Below are 18,150 nucleotides of genomic sequence, written 5' to 3'. Positions count from 1 at the left end.
ATGGGTCTTACTACTGTATTGACTGCCTCTGGAGCAGTCTTTACAGTCAGTAGAAGCCTTTCATGAAACAGGAAATGTTCTTGTTTTTATCCTACATGATAATTAGACATTTTATTGTTTTCCCCTTGTGCTATTTCATCACTTTGTAATGTTTGATCTTCGCTGTATTTTGATAAAGGAACCTCCCCATATCTCAGAAATTGTGCTTACCATCTCAAAACCATAAGCACAGATATCTTAAAGAAGATGATTTCTAGGGTATTGAACCAGGTTGCTCATCTCCAGCTGTATGAAAATGTTAGTAAGTTAGTAAGCATCAACAAGCCCCAATCCTGTTTCACAATCTGACTAATCCTGACTTTTCCTCCAAAGTTATCAACTTCTCTCTTTCTCTTTTATGATGTCAGAACTTCATGCATTTCTCAGTTTTTCTATAATGGTCAAAATGTGTATTTTTAATGCAAAGAACAAGTGAGATAATTAATCACTCTCATTTCGCCCACACTTTTGTATAGATCAGGAAGAAGCTGTGTGTAGAACTGAGTTATGATTTAATTTCCTTTGCTGATCACCTTTAAGTTTTCATTTATTGTAAGAGCAACACTTTGTCACTGTTCATTAGAGTAGTGAATTTTAAACTGTTCATACCAGTGGTCAGCACATCTGGCACAACACCCTGGCAGCTGTCTCCTCTGCTCTTTCATCGGTAAGGTCTCAGCAATGGCAATGTTGAGCCAAAAGATAGCTCATGTCATTTATGTGCTACTTGAGGTATTAATATCTGATGGACAATAATCTGATTCCACACCCAGTGCCCAGGCAATGAAGGGCAGTACCCATCTGCATTCAGGGCAGGTGGTCTCCTCTGCCACCTCAAAGCTGCTAGGTCTGCTCTGGGCACCCTCCCCGGGAGCTGTCACTGAGAGCAGGAGATGGGGTGGCCCCTTCTGGACCTGGTCCCTACCCAGCCATCACCTCATACTGTGCAAAGAGTCTGCACCTTCCAGGCAGGATGACTGCAACCCTCCAACCTGTCTTCACCCACCTCATTAAGCTCTGCAGAGCAACACTGCTTCCCCAGGCAGAGCTGTAAAAAGAGTGTGGTTACCTCACACCTGCAAGAAGACAAAATTCGCTTTTCCTTGTCAGAACACACCTTCTTTATCTCTGTGCTTTGACAGCACAGCCAGCTCCTGACTGAACTGTACTCAACAAAATCGTGCTGTTGACTTGCATGTGAGTCTACATTCTCCATTCTACAGCTGAGGAAACTAAAGCTAAAAGGTTAAAAGGAAAACAGGATTAAAACCCATGGGTGAAATCCTTTAATTAACTTCAGAAAATCATCCCTGTTCTTTAGCTGCAAACTTGTCACTTCCCTCCTGGCTTTTAGCAGTGTTTAGGTGAGGTCATAGGAAGGATGTTAATATTCTCCTTTATATCACTAGAAAGACTATTAAAGGCTAATGATGAAATAGTGCTGCTTTGCTTTCCCTCTAGGTTACAGAGGGAAAAAGATGGTAAATTGATAGTAAAAGAGAGGATAAGTGTGATATAATTTGCAGCAAGACAGTGCTCTGAGACTGTGACAGAGGCTGAGTTTTCGTTGTAAAACTTCCAGTGCAATGTTCAAATCCTTTATAACATTACCAGGAGCTGAAATGAGAGTTAATGCCTTACTCAGAATTTTGGGATACTTTTTCTTCTACTGTGAAAAATGGATTTAGGTGCAAACCTCCATTGAATGTTACTTTATTTGAGAGCTGGGCTATTAATTATTCTCCAGCTCTCTCTGCTACTTTAAGTTTTATATCAACTATTTAGTTAGTCTAATTTCAGCTTTTCTTTTTTTGCCTTTGTGCCATGAGCCTTATGAAGAGCCATATATAATGGTATGCAGGAGCTGCAGCATACACTTTGCAAGGTAGTAGTGTGCTGCATGAACAGTTTAAAACATAAAGAAGCACGCTGCTGTGAGCTCAGCTCTCCAGCATTTATGAGGCTATCAAACTATAAATAAATGCTGTCCTCAATTCTCAGTTACACTGCAGGCTCTTTGAACTGCCCCAGTGCAAAGGGACTGTAAACCAGATGGAAGTAGCTCGTCAGGAATTTCCCCCAACCTCTGGGGGGAAAAAAAAAGCTACCCTGTAATTGGAGACATTATTTTGTCTGTATTTTTTGTCTAGGACATAGATTTTTTTTTGTCTTTTTCTGAGGAATCTCCTATTTCCTTATCGTGGTGGGAGGGTGGGAGCTGTGAGACCTGGCTCAGCAGAGGTCACAGCACCCAGTGTGGGGGGCACCTCCTGCATCCTCCCCTTCCCACTCTGCTTTTTTTTTTTTTTTTTTTTTCCTTCTTCTTTTTTATTTTCCTTACTTTTTCTTTGCCTTAATGAGGCTGCCCTGCCTTAAGGCAGCCTCCCTTCAGGTGCTGAAAGGATCAGAGTTCAATCACATCAAAGAGCCAGTGCCTCTGCCTATGAATTATTTGTGCTTCCTTTGTTATCAGTAAGCTGAGAAGCAAATCTGCTAATTGTATGCATTATGACATTTGGCTGACAGCCACAGTGAGGCAGAAATCAGCACCCAGATGGTAATAATGTTATAATCTCAGAGTTCAATTATGAAGGCTGTGCTGGCATTTAAGATCAAGATTTTAAACCGTGCAAAAGATCCCACAGTGCTCAAAAAGAGCAAATAATGATGCTAATCTTGATACAAGGGAAAGGTATTATATTATATCTTAAGGAAGCTTCCAATGAATTATAGATGTTCCTATATCTATATGATAAAAATCATTCTCTTAATTCTGACACCTGGAAAGATGCCAGAAGAAATTATTATGTGATTGAATTATAAGGATTTAGATGGTAACAAGGTGATAAAAGCAGTTATGGCACCTATTTATCAAGAACAAATTGTGTCAATCCAATCTAATTTTCTTCATTCTTTTCAGGGATAATAGGGGATAAATTAGATACTTTGTCTTAAGACTACTGATATGGTCATACGTGACAAATTGTGATGAAATCCACAGACTAAACCAACATCAGTTAGGTGCCCAATTGGTTGAAAAAGCAAATTCAAGTGCTAGTTATTGGTAGTCAGACTGGAAAGCATCTCTAGTCTATGGCTTGAGAGCTGTGCTGAAAAGGTCACTCATAGTTTCAGGGAATACTTACTTTCTTGCTTTGACTCAGATATGATTTCTTGAATTAATTTCATCCATTGTGTCCAGATAAAATATACAGACTTGTGGCAGAACATTAAGTGGGAAAACAACTACTTCTTTTTAGGAAATTTATGTTCATATGGGCATACAGGTAAGTGTGACTAACACTTCTCTGGTTCTCTGCAACAATTATACATTTAGTGCATGGATGTATTTCAAGTATCACTGTAGCTACCAGCAGCCAGGGTACCTTTCTGGAAGTTTTCCATATTCAGTCAGTTGCCAGTTACTTAGAGAATTAAGATTTTCAGGCTTTCAAAGGCATCTAATCAAGTTAAAAGCCCAGCTCCTGCTTCAGCTCACTGTGTAATGTAGGAACTGAAGTGTCTGCATCACTTCTAAAGGTAAAACTTCAGCCTTAAATAGCTTAGGGAATTCTAAAAGATTTGACAGATGATGAGGTCACCTTCTATTAAAGTAATAGCAAGAACCCTCTTTGCTCAGCCCTCTTGTTCTCCCAGGATCAGCTCCATAGCAGGTACAGTTCAGGTGATCTAAACTGATTTCTTCCTGGCAGGAAGGGAGGAATTTTGAAGTTTTGAAACTACTAACACTACAAATCAAATTGCATCATTGGCCCACATAAGATAAAGTCTAACAATCCTTCTGAGAGAAATTTTTACTATTTTTCTCCCTCCATCTCTGTGGCACCTTGTTTCTGCTACTGAGAAGCCTGAGTCAAGACACTCTGAGGTTTCACTGTATCCAAGCATAGGCCTGCTCTTGCTGGGATGTGCTGCTAGGCAGGCTCATGGGCACTTTCTTAGCTTGTTACAGTCTGCAAGTAGTGCAAAAGGAGGCTCTCAGTGTAGGGAGACAGGCTGCTTGACGTACAAGCTGCTTTTGTAGATGCAGGCAGCTGTGGCAGTGTTGTGTTCCCCCGTGTGCATCCCCTGCAACCCAGCTGCTCCAAGCATCCCTCTCCAGCACAGCCTGCAGTCATCTCCACTCAGACTGCAACAGACACAGCCTGGCCTTTCTGCAGAAGCTTCATTTTCCTTCTTATTGCATTGCTCTTAATTTAAAATAAAAATAAAATGAGACTCAACAAGGTTCTCTGAGCTAGGAGACACTTGGTACATACCAGGGAGATTTTTAAAGCAGTTTGCTCTGAAAACTGTGTTTGAGAGCATGATTGACCATTGGAGACCTGAAGATGCTTTGATCAGTTTTCAAAGCCTTTGTGTAGTTTATGATTCTGGGAAGATTTGACAGTTTGAGCTCCGTTTACTGCCGAGACAGGAGCCTAGATGTGGGATTGGATTAATATTGATCCTATCTCAGCAAATACCCGACTTTTTTTTTCTGTAAACTGTTATAGATTCATGAAAAAAATCAAAGCAGCTGGAAATGAAAGACCTTATAGGCCATCTTTTTGAATGTGCCTTCACCTGACTTAATCTGGTTCAAGACTCAGTGAAGTAGTGAAAAGAATCCCACAATTTAAGTAGAAAATTGATGTGGCAAACAGATGCCTATGAACAAACTCCAGTCTGAGCCATATATGTGCATTAATTGTATGGGAAGAATAGAAGTTAAAGATATATATACCAGGCCCATTTCTTTCACAGTTCACTTATGCAGATAATTTTTCTTGCATATAAAAACTAACTGAAATGGCGAAATGCTCATTCACAGAAGGACGATGCACAAGTTTTTACTATGACAGATGCCAGCAAAAGGAAAATGTATCTCTAAAATGCATTTCAGTAGCTCTTTAAGCAGCCTAAGAAGGGCCTTAAGGGTTTCTCTTTTTTACATTTCTCTAAATATACTGGCTAGTATAGGAAAGACTCACTTTCTGGAACGGTTATATAATTTAATGTAAACAGGACTGTATCACAATCTTAAGAAACATAATTTAATAACTGTGCAAACTAGGCTCTCTTTGCATCTTTTCAAAAGATTGTAAACTCTAATTGTTAATATTTACATAACTCTGGAGCATGCATCCCTCAGGTGAGCAAATGCTAGTATGTAAAAGCTTCTAATAATCCTGTCATTCAGCAGTGAGATTAGAATAAAGTGCGAATTGTAAACCCTTATAAGCCGATCTCAATATTCCATTTGTGACAGTCTGAATCCAAACTTGCCACTGAATTTCTCCAGTTCCAATTTCAATCAGTACCAAGTAAACATGTGGGTATGTCCATATCCACAGAAAGGAAAATTCAGAGAACCCCATGGCAGCAACACACCACCACCTCCAAAATGGCCCCTGCACTGATATACACATTTAATATCTCCTAAATCTGCAATCCCTACTGAACCCTCATATTAAAAATGTTCATCCCTTTGGCAGGGATCAGTCCCAGGCACATAGAGATACCCTGATGGAAAAGGCAAGAGTTTCTCCGAGCTTCCTATTTGGAAGCAATGCAAAATATTTGCAGGTTTGTGGAGTATTCAAATCTCCCCGCTGTGCATAGACCTCCGGCACTGAAATTTCTGCCTCCGCGGGCTGATCCTATTTCCACACTGCTGACAAACCCAATATAGCTGCAAACAGACCCCGAGTTTGATGTTGATCAATGGTTCCTGTCCTAACTTAATAATGAATCTCTTACAATTCCTTTATGAACTGCACAACAGGCACTGTAAGGAACAGAGAGGGCTCAGTTTTGGTATCAGCAGTGGATCCTACAACCTCCTCCCCCTTGCAGCTGGCCCTGTGTTTATGCTCCTCTGCAGTACCTTTAAGGGTTCCTCAAGACATTCAGGGATCACTGCCCACAAGTTTCTCATGCACTCACCAACCTAGAGCAAGCTTGGCCCTGGTGATTCCACATTGCCCCTCTGTCTCAACACCAAACATCCTTCCCTTTCCTGTTCCAAGTGGGGATAGAATTTAAATGTACCTTTCCGACGCTGGGAGCAGCAAGGGCCTGTGAGAGTGCATGGGAGAGGGAAGCAGAGGTCTCACACAGCTGCACAGGGCTCCTGGTAACAGTGAGGTGCCAGGGCTATAAATAGCCTTGCACTGGGCTCCTGGCTGGGATGAGGAGCTGCTCTAATGTCAGGCACAGGGGCACATTAGGGCACAGCCAACAGGCACCAGTGCCATGCTCCTTACCCCCTGTCCATGTGCTGCCTGCCCTGCTGCCTACCAGGCACTGTGCTAGGGAGCATCAGACTCTGCTTTGGGGTGGTGCAGCCACAGTTGGTGTCGGTGACCACTTCAGGAATGGTGTCCCTCACAGACCTTGCACAGAACCAGGCATATCTCTGGGTGGCAGCTGTTCCTGGGTGGCTGGAGCAGTTCCAGCACAGGAACACCCACCTCCCTCTGAGGTGTGGCTACCCAACCACAGTAGATGATGTTGCTTCCTGACCCTATCCAAGTAATTTTCAAAACCAAGGCCACTGTCTCTATAGCTGATAGAAATTTTCCTGAACTGATGCTCCTGCCCTTCTGTGAGATCACCAAGAGCTGAAGCTGTACACAAAAGGATTCCTGACCAAATTGAAGTGTTGTCTGTATATTTTATGGCTATCTTCTTGTTTGTGCTGGTGTAGATCAGAAACAGATCCACTAAAATGGCCCAGAATAGTGGGGCTGCTCTGATGTACATCTTGTACTCTGAAAATTAAAGAGGAACAGAGACAGCCATAATACACTATTTTTATTTCCGTATGTTTAAGCAAAGATGGAAAAAGATTAAGCAGGATTTAGAGTTATAAAATTGATTAATATTGAGCCAATACTTTTAGTTGAGAAAGACATTAAGAGGTTTTCAGAATGTTCTTTTTTAAATGGCACTAATTTATTTATTTATTCACCATGCCAATTGGTTGATTGATCGTAATGTCTGATGAGAAAACTGAAAATGAAATGTATTTCCTTATCTAGATTTTTAGTCTGATGATTTTATTACAGTTTTTCTAAAATCCACAGAGGAAGTGTGCAGAAATGTTCAACTGCTAATAGCAGTTTGTTGGTTTAGAGGGAAAATGAAAGTACGTTATTTTAAAAGCATATTTCACAGTGTTTGTGAATAAAACTAGGAAAAAAATCCCAGTGATTAAAGTTTATTCTTGTCAGAGAATTTGATAGACCGGGTAACAAAGATATATATTGTCTGAACTCCCAGACTGTTCTTATTAAAAGTTCAGATTTATCTTAGAAATAAAAATACCCAATCTGATACCACAGTTCTCACAGAAGCCAAGATAGAACAGTGTCCTGACGAAATGCCACAGCTGTGATAATAATGGACCATATCCAATAAATTTCCCTGTTCTCCTCTAACTTGGAATAATTTATAGCATGATGCTGGTTAACAATGGAGAATTTATATAGTTAATTTTATTTATATGTAACCAGTCCACTACCACATTAATAATCATATTTCCTTTATGGGTGTATTTCTTCCAATAATTTCTATAATGAATCTGTTTCACAAAAAACACACTTTTAAGGCAAATGTCTCTTTATTGCACAGAAAATTATGAGTATTTCTCTTACACTTCACTGAATTAACCGGGACACCCTGTCATGCAGCAGGGGAACCCCTGGGCAGCTCTCAGCAGCATTTCATGATGTCACAAATGGAGTGTGTGCCCCCCATATTTTTGCTGGAATTAAAAGCTTATTCTGCTTTATGCCAAGCCTAGTTTCGCCTTCTTCATGTAATTAAGTCATAATCCTTTCATTCTGATATCATTATATGTTGTCATGGTGATTTTTATTATAAAAATGAATGGCTGAGATGTGGGTGAAGACAAGTATTTCCTGAATTTTGTTAAGCTAAAACCAAAGGGAGGAGTAACTGTGATAATTTCACAAACATATGATCTTTTAGCACAGTGTATTTTAAAACAACGAGAAGGAGTAGGCATCAGAGACAGAAAAGGCACATTTACCACAAATATATCAGTGTTTAGGAAATGTGTTGAGTTTAATGTTCTAGAACAGTATCTGCATGACACCAGTCATACAGAACATGCTGGTGCTGCATGAGCAAAGATATTCCTTTCTAATTCTTTTCATGATTCACTTATTGGAAAAATAGCCCTATTTTTAGGAGAAAATCTGACCAGTTTCCATGTGTTTACCATAGTCCAGACTTTGAGAACAGCTACACAACAATCACATTTCCTCCGAAAGCAGGACACTGTTCTGGTGGGTGGGTGCACACAAAGTGTCCATGGGTGAAGCTTTGCTCTGTTTGCCATGAGCAGGACCATGAGTCACAGTCAGTTCTAGCTGAACTTCAGAGGACAGCTACATCAGCTCTGTTAACTCTGGCAGGCGTCAGGACATGGTTTTTCTTTTCTGCCACTGAAACATCACAGGCAAGGTTCTAAGCTGAACTCATCTCCTCTGTCGCTCTTGCCACGGTTCAGAACTCATTCTCCTCTGAAAAATACACACTTGTGTTACTAAATGGTGGCACATCATCATGGCTTGGAGAGGAGACCCTCATGCTTGGGGACTCCATGCTCATGGGTGACTCCCCAGAATGGCCACTGCTCTTCTCATCTCCCATCTCAGCAGTTTCTTGGGGCTCCTCAGCCTCTTTTTCTGGAGAGTGAGGCAGCCTCTGGTTTGGCAGCTGGTACGTCACATTTGCCTTACTTCCCTCATGAGTAGTTCTGGCGTGTTCATTCATCCACGTGGCATCAGCCAAGTGTGGAGGTGCCTCCAGGCTCAGCCAATGGCTGGTGGCACCAGCATCATTCATGACATAGCTGCTCCTTGCTCCCAGCACATCCTTGTGTGGGCAGCTTTGGCATCTCCTAGCTGGGCAGAGAGCCCAAGTGCCTTCAGCCCTCAGGGTGGGTCTGGACCACATTACAATGGTTGCTCAACAAACCATTTGTTGTCAGAACCAGTAATGATGTTTCAGTTATCATATCTGTATGAACAGTGCCAGTCTGGGTACATAGGGACAAAAAAATCAGAAATACAGAGATTTCAAGTTTAATAGTGTTATCTATTGTCTTCTGACAGTCCAGATTCAATATTGATTTGTTTTTTTTTTTTTTTTTCCTTGGGGTTAATTTTGACCTTTAGAACAGGCCAAGGGCAATCTGAAGCTTGTCTGTGACCACAGGTCTGGGTGGCAGCACCCTGCAGTCTCTCTGAATTGAAATCTCTTTCTGGCTCTGTCAGCTGATTCCCAGGTTGCCTGACAGATAATGTGGCATGCCAGAAACCCGCTGCTTTTCCATTTAAATAAATGAGAAAGTCGTGGTTAAATTAACACTCCAGGAGAGGTAATAAGGACCAACTCAGCAGCTTCCATGATGTATGCAAATTGCAGTTTCACACATTAGGAGCTAGATGTTGTTTAATTTGTAGGTCTTTCTGTCTTTTAAATGATTCTCCATCAAGTTCAGGCAATCTTAAAACAAAAGACAAAAGAAACCCCTCGAAGTCAACCACTTATCAGTTCTTCTAAGGGCACCTACAGTTTTTCTTCTGGGGCTTCCCTCCTAAGCCCCAATAAACAGTTATTACTGAGTTACACTGCACTGCTGGGTGCTTTTAGGCAAAATATCTGCTGATTTCCAAAGAACAAACAGCCTGATTAAGGAGGTACTGCCGGCCCTTTGGTAAAAACAGAAACCTCATCTAATTTGCAATGGTGCCACAATCCAGAGGCTCAGTATCCATCAGGGATTTTCCTCTGGAAATGAAACTGTAACAGAGCAAAAGAAGAGCTGTGATAGCTGCCAGTTAATCAGACAGCGCGAACAGGCTGATAGGATAGTCCTTTTTATCCTTTTAGATCAGTAGAGATGGGAATGAAGATGCAAAGAAGCATGTAACTGAATGAGGTTTTTGGAAGGGTTGGCCTATACATTAGTTTTAATGCTCCTTAATTTGTCTTAGAAAATTATGTATGTAACTGTGTTAGAGTCAAAAGATTTCCAAATGGACACCAAAACTGAAACTCAGTAAGGGAAGTGCATCCTCAGAACAGCCGAACTTGGGGCTGTTATGGCCACAGGAAATAGGAATAACTAATGTCCATCAAAGTGTCCTTTTTGAGAAGAAGTAAAATATTAAAACATTCTGAATCAGTTTTTAGCTGGCTCAGAAATGTTCAGCTTCTGTATATAAGGCTAAAAATACACTTGAAGCTCACACGATCTTTTCCAGGTTTTATTCAGAAAAGCAGAGATTTCATTCTAAACCAAATCCCATCCACATGATTTAGGGATTTTCCTATCTTTTTTGCTCTTCTGGCTTATGTGGTCAGTCCTTGAAAGCTATTGCTACAAGTCTTTGAATACCTTTGGAGGAGATTCTCCTTCCTCTGCTCTTGTCACCAATGCCTCCATGCTCTCTTCCTGATCCTGAATGTTATCTTCTTAGCCTGCATCTCACCTAGACATACCTTAGTGACCCCTGCCATCCCATCAGCAAAGAAATAACAGGAACTTGACCTGTCTAGTCATTATTTGGCTGCAAGCATTGAAACAAACTCTCACAAGAAAATGCAAGATAAAATGCTGCAATGATTTCATGGACAATAAACACTCAGACTATAACCAAAACACAGTGTCTGAGAATGATTCCCAGTTCCCAGAAGTGAATGCATTGTCAGGCTGGTTAGGCTGGGTTCGAGCTTCCTGCTGCAGTCAGAGCTGGCACATACCTCCTCTCCATTGCTCTTACTTCTCAAGGAAAGGAAATCTGAGCAGTCAGGTGGGATGAGAGCTGCAGCCTGCCCTGAGCTGGGCTGTTGGAGACAGAGATTGAAAGAAAAGCCCCAGGTGCATCAATTCTGCTCTTCAGATGTAGTCTTGCCAAACTTGGGTGGTTTACAGTTCAGAATACCAAAGAAAACTGCAGTTCTGTCTGCTCTTGCTCTGTCACTCAGTACAAACTCCTGCCACTCTCTTTGGGTTTTGTCTCTCATTGCTGAACCAGGATAATGATGATTTCCTAGCAGTCTGAGAGATCAATTAGCGTTTACTAAGCTGCAGGGTCTGAGTGCCAATTGTGCAAATACGTGTTTGTGTATTTCAATAAATTCTGCATTTGCTGCAGTCTCCCAACCTGGGATACAATGGAACAACAACAACAACAGAAAGCAGCATTGTTCTTCTGGCAAGCAGAGGCAATAACTCTGAGACGCAGGTACTCCCATCATGGGCATGAGGCATTTGTCCCTAAAGTGGCGTGAAGATGGTGCTGGTTCAAACATGTCCAGTCATGAGTGCAGAGCTGGAAGAGGTTCCTGTCTTCCATTCCCATGCAGTCCCAAAGGTGACTGGGATTTGTAATGTAGTGCTGAGGCTCCAAGCCACATGATGAAACTCTGCACTAGAGACACACAGACAGCCTGGACTGTATGTCCAACCCTGGGTGTCCAGGTAACTGGGAGACAGATGGGGACAGCAGGAGCATGAAGGAAGGACCACCAGTAGGGCCTTACCCTCACAGCCCTCAGTAAATGGTGCACGGGCTGAGCAGCAGATATCCTCCTCCACCCGGTGATGTGAGTCACCAGGCTGCAGCTTTGTGAGTTCACCTCTGAGGGTTCTCATGAATTAGGAGGTAAAAACTTGGAAAGATCTGCAATATCACCATTCTTTTAATTGCCACCTACAGTTACCCATAAACATTCAACTGATTTTGCTCAAACCTTGCAGCTGACTATAGTGGTTTATCCTGAAGCAGCAAAGAAAATAAACAGGAATTAGGATCTTTCAAAAAAAGTAAAATTTCTTCTATTTCTGTTCAGAAAAAAAAAAAGAAAAAAAAAAAAAAAAGATGAAGAAATGTAGCATCTTCCAAGCTACATCCCATGTGGCAATCTTCCAAACCTCTTTCCATATGTTCCCAAGTGTCGAAAGCCCAAATGTTCCCTATCTTGCTGCCAAATTCTCTGCCTCAATCCAAATGTCTCTTACAATACAGTTGGATATTGTCTAGTGAAAAAAAAACACCCTCAGATTGATTGATAATTAAAAATATATTTTGATCATCAGATAGAGAAGAATGGCCAAGGAGTGCTGTGATGAATGAATCATTCATGCTCACATATTTCAAAGCAGAAGGATATCTTTCTGATCTTAATGGAGTTGCCCCAAAATCCTTAATTGTTACAGAACATATTGCTGAAGAGATTTGAAACTGGGCACAGAGGAGGAGGCAGATGAGCCACAGCAGAGATCTGCACTGCCGGGTGCAGTCTGGGGAATGTGTCTGGCAGGCTGCAGAAGGAAGCTTTGGGCTCCAACAGACATCCCTGGATTGGTCTCAACCCTGTCTCATTTCAGACTGAGCCCCACAAAACTAAAGGCTAGGATTTTCTCCTTGTTTTAAAGCATAGCTGCTGCTGTAACCCCATCCCTGCAAGTGCTGGGGAACTAAGGCAGAGGACTCAGGATGGGGCTGAGGCTACATGTGTTAGTCAGTGCTTCTTGTATACATTTCATGGCACAGGAGGGAAAGAGAGACTCTCCAGCTTTGGAGCTGAATGTTGCAGCCTCCCATCTACTGTTGTCTTCCTCAAATCTCCCAAGGTCTAGAAATGATGGAGCTTCACGTAAATACCTCCATCCAGGAGCTGTCCTTCATCTTGTGTCTGAAAGTTCAGCATCTCCAAACCTTAGTTTCCATTTTAAAACTTACTCTGTAACTCCAGGGAAGGTTCAGTAATGTACCCAAAAAATCAACAAGTGAAAATAAACACATGCTGGTGTCAGAGCATAGTACTGTGAGCTGGAAGGTTCCCATCTGCAAGAGTTCAGGAATCCCCTCCAACAAGTCTGCAGCAGGAAGATGAACTGACATGATGAGTCCACAGCAGCTGCAGATGCCACTGACTCCACAGCACAAACAAACCACAGACACCTCTGCTACATGAGAGTCAGTGGCTGTAGCCAAGATACAATCAATCACTTGTGTTGGAGGAAACAGGATGAGGTTTGGGGGTGAAGTCTCAGATATTGTAACTTTTGATGTTATCAACAGTACATGCTACTAATTTACAATAAGATCAAATGACAGCTGTTGATGGCCCTGGGGATGGAAGACACACCTCTAAAGCACAGGAGGCTCTGGTCATCGTTCCTTTGTGTCCTGAGATTGTCCAAGAAGCATTTCCATCTTATACAGGAGATACTTTGGGATGCTTTGTCCCATTTTTCACTGCGGTGCTTCTCATTTGACTTTTCCTTTCCATGTACCCCTGGGTCAATTACCATATGCGTTAATTCAGCCTAGGAGTAAAACCAGTGAGTGCATTTTCCTGTGCTAGAAGGTATAAAGTAGTTGTAGCAGACACTGTGAAAATTAAATAACTGAGAGGGAACAATTATGAACCAGATGCAAACAGTAACGAGTCTGGTGCTTAGTACAGAATAGGTCACATGTGATTTCATGGTATTAAGGCACAACACTGAGCACAACTGGGCCTGTTCTGTTAGTCACCTGGTGTTACCAAAGTAAAAGAACTCTCCCAGGAGCTACCAGTGTATTTGGGATAAGGTTTCTGCAAGACATTGAGATCCTGCTTAACACCTATACCAGGATGGCAGAGTACCTGCTACTGTTCTTTTTTTGTTCCATAGCACAATGCTTAATTTTTTCTGTAACATGTATTTCACACTAGGGATTTTTTTTTTCCTCTGGTACTATTCCTGCTCTGCATCAGTCTGAGCAACAGAAGGATCAGGCCCACAGTTAAATAACTAATGCAGCTGTTTTGCTGAACCATTGCTGGGAAATGAATTCAGTCAGCTGTGGATAACAAACCCCAGTAATAGAGATTTCAAAGATTTCATGATTATTTTTTTCTTAATAGTTGAAGAGTTACTTTTCCTACAAAATCTGTTAGGCAGACGTTAGGAAGTAATTACTATACATGAATCAGGAAGAGAAGGCACATCTTACACTGAGTATGAGTGGACTGAGTAAAGAAACTGATGATAGATGAAAATAAAAGCTAAAATATATCTAAGTAAAATATGCCATAATTTGCCTCAGGATTATAAGGAAGAAGGAGCACAAGGCAATCTCCTCTGATGAGTCAGGTGTTCATTGTCATTCCAAAACAAGCAACCCACTGCTTTTTTTATCAACAGCAGAACCATTGGGAGAAATTTGCCCTAGCAGGGCAGGGAGAGTTCCTTTCCACACCTAATATACAATTGCTTTCCAGGCAATTGCATCAGTGTCCAATGTGGTGGACAGAACTCAAATATCACAAAACTAAAATACTCTCAAGTATCCCAAAGAATCCCTAGATCATGGAGCACACAGATAGGGCTCATAAGGCTGATCATATCAGTTAAACTCTTGTCTCCACCTATAGATTTATTGTAATTTTTATGTATAAATGCAAACAATCTTCAAATGATGGTGTCAGGAGTACTAACACCAGAAAAATACGATAGAAAGCAAGACTGTAGGGAAAATGTTGCCCTGAAGAATGCAATTGTCCAGGCTGTGGTTTTGTCCAGGCCACAATATCACATATATTTACAAAGCTGGGCAATCTTCAGAGGCTGAAAAAGTTGCTGCTTCCACTCTACACAGTGCTCTGATTGATAGATTTTGAGATGAGGTGGGAGTTAGTGTAATTGAGTAAACAAAATCAGGAGCATTAAGAATGGATTCTGCCCTCATCTTGCCTCTAGCATTGAGTTCTACTTTTCTCTGCCCTATGGTTTTCCAATATAAAATACAAAATTTTCTCCCATGTAAAATACAAAAATTATTCTTCCTTTCTGAAGTAGTTTAAAATTTCAGGTTCAAAGTACTACATTAGAGTTAAATAAAATATCTCCACAAATGATGGTAAAAATACTATGTGTCTTTTTCTATCACTAGAAGTTAATGCCCTTCAGAGACGGGGTTTCTATAATTACCTTTATGTCACAGTGTGGCTGGAGCAACTGAGGTCATAATCAAGAAAATTATTCACCTGTACCATGAAAGATGCCTTTATGATTCTTTTTAGGGACATAAACCAGACCTCCAGATTGTGCTTGTAGTGACACAAAGTCAATTCATTCAAAACACAAATTTCACATCAGTAACTACAGCCTTCTAAATTCCATCCCAGAGTCTATAACTTATAAACACTATAAACATAAATGTTACAAAGGAAGCCTTTCAAATTACAAACCAGAGAGAATGTTTAATATTTCATGTCTAATTTACAATACAAAACCTAATTTTGAGAAATGCTATGAAAGCATCAGGGTTGGGTGCATTTTAGAACAGCATTTGTCACAAAAAAAAGAGCTTGAACATTTGGGTTGCCAAGGCAGAAATAAGCACCATAGACTCATTTTACCCTTATGGGGATTCATCAAGGTTGTGCAATGCAGCTGTTGTCTTAGCAAAAGAAAGTATTGGCCCCTGGCTGAAGGAAACAGAAACATAATTACGTTATGATGAGCTGGAAAACTTGCAAAGAAAAATTGGAATGCAAAGCGTGATAAATGATGCTTTGTCAATAGCAAAGCAGCCAGAAAAGCAAGGCAGCACATTAACAACCCTTCTCCAGTCAGTGCTTCCAGTTCAGCTACCAAAATAAAGCGCCACTCTAACCATGGCAGGGTAGTGCTAGCTTTTGGCTGTAGCATTTAGCCCTGGTATAATAATGCTGGGTTTGTGGAGTGGATTATACAGTCAACCTTAGGAATAAAAATGAGAAAAGAAATGGTCAGCTAGTCCTCAAAACTGAGACCATAATTCCTGCTAGAGAAAATTTATAATGTCGTCTTACTCTGATTTTTATGCATATAAAAATTCAAAGGTTTGAGTCTTCTCCTTCAGTTTCTTCTTGATTATGTTTTCTGCCCTCAAAATCCTTTTTCTGCCAAGGTGACCAACATTTCTGAACATTACTGTGGCCATATGCAAGGAAATGCCATTCTGTAAAAAAATTCTTTAAGCTGTCGGTGCTCACGTTGACAAGGGCAGGATTTCCCTTCTGGTAAACCACTGAAGTTCAGTCTAGTGGTGTGAATAAATCCAGAGGGAGAATTGGACTAATTACATACCAGTACAGGAAACTTGTATTTAGAAATTGCAAAAATAAAAAGGGACAAAAGGGCCTACGGAAAACCTCTTGATAAAGGGTAGAATGAATAAAAACAACCCAAACCAACCCAGCTGAGGGTTTTTTGGTAGGGCTGCAATGCCCACATGCAGCCCTTGTCCAGCAGAGCTGAGGCTGTGCCCTCTAGCGCTGGCCACACGCAGAACTGAGCTGAGACACTTCTGCTGAGCCTATGCACTTCCAGACCTCTGTAAAAACCTATTCATTCCCAAGGCAGAGCTGTTCTCAAGCAAAAAGGCGGCAGAATTTCCACTCTCATTTTGAATTTCCTGCCTTTGGAAGATGTTTCCCTTTTCATACTAAGAATGTCTCAGAACCTGGTATTAAAAATCTTGTGGGATTTTTAATTTTAAAAAACCAAAAAAACCCACCCCAAAACAAGTGAACCACCCAACAAAATATGCATTGCTTCTGTAATTTAAAACAAGCAGTTCTCAAATTAGCATCTATGTAGGATAGGTAATCTTCTGTACATCAGATTAAAAGGCTGAAACTGATATTCACTTACTGTATTTTTAAGGTTATATTTTTTGTCCTGTCAAATAGGGAGCACAGGCAAGATACTAATCACTCCACTCATACAGCTACTGTTTGCAAGTCACAGATTTGTGACTTTTCATGACAGCATGATTTGCAAATTTTTCTTACCTACAAAATATTACGACTATTTTTACAACTAATTCCTTTTATTTAAAATTTATGGTAAATCTACTTTATTATTTGACTGTAGTTTACATCTGGGTTTACAAGTTTAAACCACTTGTAGCTTAATCTAATAATTTTCCTACTGATTGGGGAAGGTGAGATTACTGAGGGGCAACAAATCAGTGGAAGCCTGCAAACAATTTCTGTGAGACTCATGTATTTCCTGTGCTTACCCTTCAACCTTTCTCCATTTCACACTAATTTGTGAGGAGGTCAATGAAGCTGTAGAATTTTGTAGAACAATCTTGAGCTACTTATAATTCCTCCTGACATTAAGATTAACCTGATCAATACAGTATTTTCCTCTAGTATTTTCTTCCTCAATCTGATTTGGATAACACTAAGCTTCTCTTTTGGCTGCAAATCATTAAAATAGATATTTTACAGGAAAATGAGAACAGTTCATCCCAGCCCCCACTCCTGACTCATTCCCATACTTCAGGAATACAATAGGAAAGCAAAGGCAGATTACAGAAATAAGGAAAGGTGAATGAATGGACTCCATCTAGGGATTAATAATAATTTTTTAAAAAATCAGCCAACAAGAGGGGAAAATCCAAATCAATTACGTTAAATTGACAGCTTTAGTGGCATTGGCTTCTCTGCTTTTCACTTGATGTCAGTTCTTCCTCTTCATGCTTCATTTCCCATCATTTCCCACATGTTCTCTTGCTTGTGCTGTCTGTTGCTCTCTCCAGCTGCTCCCTGGCTACTGTAACTTCCAGCATTTTTCTGGTTTTGCATCACATTCTTCCATAACCACATACTCCTAATGTATTTTATTATTCTGTCGTCCTCTGATTTTTTTTTTTCCTCCTTCTTGTCAGGAAAAGTTCACTTTGTGGTCCTGGTGAGCAGAAATCTCAAATGGTTTAGCACACATAGCCTACCAAATCTACTTCTCAAACAAAACCACTGCTTTAAAATTTAGGAACCTGGTGTCATCAACAAGAGCAGAAGGATCCCATAGTCTATTTATCTTTGCATGCTAACAGGATGGGATCCATTAAAAATTCATTTTGGGAACAAAAGCCTAACTGCAAATTAAGTCCTTGTTCCTTGTTTCCTTATCCAACTATCAGAGCTACACACCAACCTGCTGTGCTCTTGCCCATCATCCTCTCCTCTCCTCTCCTCTCCTCTCCTCTCCTCTCCTCCTCTCCTCTCCTCTCCTCT

Source organism: Sylvia atricapilla, chromosome 11 (genome assembly GCF_009819655.1).
Source record: "Sylvia atricapilla isolate bSylAtr1 chromosome 11, bSylAtr1.pri, whole genome shotgun sequence".
In the NCBI taxonomy this organism is placed as follows: Eukaryota; Metazoa; Chordata; class Aves; order Passeriformes; family Sylviidae; genus Sylvia; species Sylvia atricapilla.
The sequence above is the reverse complement of the archived record's forward strand: the minus strand, read 5'-3'. Positions refer to the sequence as shown.